Genomic DNA, 4437 nt, shown 5'->3' with positions numbered 1-4437 from the left:
TTTCTCTATCCTATTGATCTTGATGTTTATTATGATAAATCTATATATACCATTTTGAATCTCTTGAAAGTAATGTTGATATTTTGATGATTTTGATGATTTAAATTTGAAATGAGTTTTATCAAAATCATGATATTGATTTCTTGGAATAACATGAGATTACCTTTGATGATCATTTTGATTCATGGAATTTTGGATTCATGACTTGGTTGTTTATGAGATGGTTGAAATCTTTATACGTTTGAATTCTTCCCTTCTCCTTTCAATTTATGCATGTTATATGTTAAAGATTTAAAACCATGTTTTGGTATCATGCATATCTAAGAAATATTGATATGACAAATTGAATAAGTTGAAAATGAATGATGATTTTTCTCTTGAATATAACTTGTGATATTTTTTATATAAATCATCATTTTGATTTCTCGACATTCGATACATGAGATTTTATTATAAATCAAAATTTCTCATTAATCGATCTTCTACGATTTTACTTGATATTCTCTTGAGAGGAGATTTTCTAAATGAATCATGATTTTTCCTTGTGAGTTCTTGGAGTTATTACTTGATTTTTCTTTTAAAACAAGATCTCTTCTTTGTACTCCTATGATTTTTCTTGATATTTTATTTAAAGAAGATATTTACTATATGAATCATGTCTTTTGATATTCAAATGATTTTATCCTTCATGACATGATTCTTTGTATTTATGGCTTGCATGACTGAAATGTTTTGGTATAATGCATGCAATGATGAAATATTCATAAAGTTAAAATGATGTATGCAATACTTATGATAATGATGTACATGATGTATTTATTGCATATGATGTGTATCATGAATGCTTTAAATGATGAATGTTTGGTATCATGATCAACATGTTGATAAATGCTTAAAAATTTTAATGTTTGAGTATCATGTATGATATGCTTATTAATGATGATTGATTTATTTTTCGGTATCGTGCATGAAAAATAAGGTTATTGAAATTGTATATGTTTTAATTTGAATATATAATGATGCACAAATAAGAATGATACTTACCTTTGTCATAATATGAAAATTGATATAAGGGTCTTCCCTTCTTTTTGACAATGACAAAGGGGGAGCAAGAATTTCTAGCGTGGACATCATGAAAAGAGGCAAACTAACTAGCTTGCACAATTCAAGATGAAAGCAAAAATTACACTTCTCAAAAGAGAAGATGCAAATGTAACATTTGCCAAATTGTTTGCTTGCCTCATGTAAAACATTATCTCTTGCTAGTTTGGAATTTTTGCTAGCTTGTATGTTGCAAAACTTGATCATTTTTTCAAACATTTTTCTAGCTTACACTTTGCAAAGAAAGCAAAAATGACACTTCTAGAAGAAAGAACTTGTTATTTTGAACATCACAAGCTTGCCTATCTTAAGAAACAAAAATTGCAAAAGTGCTATCTTGCCTATCTCAAGAAGCAAAATTTACAACTTGCACATTGCAATAGGAAGCAAGAATTATGAGCTTACACAAGAAAGCTATCTTGCATTTGCTTTCGAAATTTTTGCTATCTTGCCTATCTTAAGAGGCAAAAATGCTAACTTGCACATCTAGCAAAACTTGATAAATTTGCATATTTCAAGAAGCAAGAGTTGCTTTCTTGAACATCTTAAATATTGCTAGCTTGCATGATGTAGAACTTGCTATCTTGAACATTACCAAAAGTGCTATCTTGTATGCTGTAAAACTTGCATATCTAAAACTTGATAGCTTGAATGTCCTAAGCATGATGCATTACTTGCTAAATTTTCTAGCTTCAAAATTGCATGATGATAAAACTTAATATTATGTTTTTCATGCAATGAGTTGAACTTATATTATAAACACAAAGAATAGTTGTACTTCTTTTTGTTGATGACAAAGGGGGAGAAGTATGTTGATGACATGATATGCATAAGTCTATGCATGAGTTCATAATGACGTGTTGCAAGTATTCATGATGAATATTGCAATGACTTGAATTCAGTTTGAATTCAAGGTTCTATCAATATGGCATATTAAAAGGGGGAGTTTGTTTAAACTCCGGGAGTCAAGTTTAACTCCGTCATTAATTGGTTGTCATCATCAAAAAGGGGGATATTGTTGAATCTCGTATTTTGATGATGAAACCAATTGATAATTATGTTTATGTTTAACTGTATTTTGAGTGATGCAGGTCTACTCGATCAGGATTAGACAATTAAGGCAGGAGGAATTGACGTTGCGCCGGAGGAGATCACGTTAGGATATTGGATTGCAGAAGGCTTCGGACGTCGGGCATCGAGCCAAGAGCGGAATTGTGCCAAAGATATCGGCGTTGCGGAGGTCAACCGCTGATTGGGCAATAAGCTGCAAGAGAGGACGATGCGCCGAAGAATCGGACAAAACGCCGAAGAATCGGACGAAACGCCAACCAATGACGTGCCGGGCAATAGAATGTCAATTCGCTTTATAATAATTGTCTAGATCGGAGTAGAGTTTTTGCTTGTGTGTGCAGGATTAACTACGATAACGACGAAGACATAAAGCAAAACAAAGTATCGGAGTCAAGCATGAAGGATTCATTGCGAGTTCGAGAGTTCGACAGAAGTCTGAAGGTTCATCGGGAATGCTGCCGGAACTAGCCAAGAGTGAGTAGGGAGCTTGCCGAAGGGTTTTTCGGAAGCTCGCCGGAAGGTTCGTTGGAAGTTCGCGGAGCTCACCGAGAAAGATCGGAGCTTACCGAAGAAGCTCATTGGAACTCGCCAAGATCAAATCGTGAAGTCTAGGAGCTTGCCGGGAGTCTGCAGAATGGTTTCCGAGAGTTTATCGGAAGACCGTCGGAAGTTCGCCGGAAGCTCGCTGGAAGAAGTCTTGACTTACAGACTTTGTAATAGCTTAGAAAATATCTTTAAATTCGTAGTTAGCATGTTAATTAGGATTAGGATTATGTATTAATCTTATAACCCAAGTAGGGGCAAATTGGGCCCGAGTTCGGACTGGTTTGGGCCAAGTTTGGAGCCCAACCAGTGAGCTGAATTGGCCTAGGCGGTGGCACCGCCCAGCACCCGAGAGCTGGGCGGTGACACCTCCTGGGCTGTGCGGTTGCACCGCCCAGCACCCGAGCGCTGGGTGGTGGCACCGCTTGGCTGGGCGGTGGCACCGCCAACATCGGGAATATAAGAGAATTCAAATTTTTGGAGCCCAAATTTGAATCCTCTTGAGGCCTATAAATACCCCTCAAGTCTTAGCTGAGAACATAACTTTTTGAGCAGCAAGTGATTGAGAGAAAAGTCTTAGAAGAGTCTTTGCCTTTCTTGTTTTCAATTTGCTAGTGTTCACCTCCTTCTTTCTTGCTGAAAATCTGTAAGAGAGTGAACTGCTTGTAAAAGTTGTAAGAGAGGTATTTACCCTTCCCTTTCAAGAAATTTGCTAGTGGAAGGTGGGAGCCTCATCGAAGAGGGGCCTCGCAAGTGGATGTAGGTCATTTAACTGAACCACTGTAAAATCGGCGTAATCTCTGGTTTGCATTTACTTATTGTCATTTATATTACTACAAACCATTTGCACTTTAATGCTATACTGCTTTGTCTCCGTCTTACTTATCTCTTCAAGTTAAAACGCAATCGAAACGGGTTTAAATGAAAACGTTGCTTTTATCGTACGAAGTTTTCGAAAAGTGTTTAAATCGTGAAAAGTTTATCGCACTTCACCGCTGCACTAATTCACCCCCCTCTTAGTGCCGCGCCGATCCTAATAGTACCACCCAGGTCGACAGTGGTACCGCTAGAGCCTAGATTCCCAAGCTCTATTTAGCAATAGTATTGCCCTATGCCGATGGTAGAATCGCTAATACCCCAAAAACTCAAGAATTTAAATTTTTGGCTTTAGTTTTGAAGCTATTTGAGATCTATAAATACCATACTCATGCTTGCTTGATGGAGTAGAATTTTTTCAGCATAAAAGTATTATAAACTCTCTTGAAAAGTGTTGAGTCTCTTCCTCCTTGAGTTTAGAGATTATACTAAGGAGGTATAAGGTTTTTTATAAAAGAGATGTGTAGAGGTTCTCTCCTAAGCCTATGAAAAGGAGAAAGGGTTGTAACAAGGGTAGTTAATCTTTGCCCATTGAAAAGAATATCGATAGTAAAAACTGATAGCCACAAGAAAAGAGGAATCGGGAGTGGACGTAGGTCGGGATGACCGAACCACTATTAATTGGTTTGCATCCTTTTCTTGCTTTCTCTTGTCATTCCTTCATGATTTACTTACTTACTACCCTTACTCATATTTTTAGCTAGACATATTTTCGATATGAGATTTATCAATTGAAAATTTTAAATCAGAACTTTATTTTGAAAATACTAATTTACCCCTCCTCCCCCCTAGTTGGTTTAACATCTAAGAGAGATTAAATAACTTTTTTAACAATTAAGAGAGTTA

This window comes from Musa acuminata, chromosome BXJ2-9 (assembly GCF_036884655.1).
Source record: "Musa acuminata AAA Group cultivar baxijiao chromosome BXJ2-9, Cavendish_Baxijiao_AAA, whole genome shotgun sequence".
NCBI classification, from domain to species: Eukaryota; Viridiplantae; Streptophyta; class Magnoliopsida; order Zingiberales; family Musaceae; genus Musa; species Musa acuminata.
The sequence above is the reverse complement of the archived record's forward strand: the minus strand, read 5'-3'. Positions refer to the sequence as shown.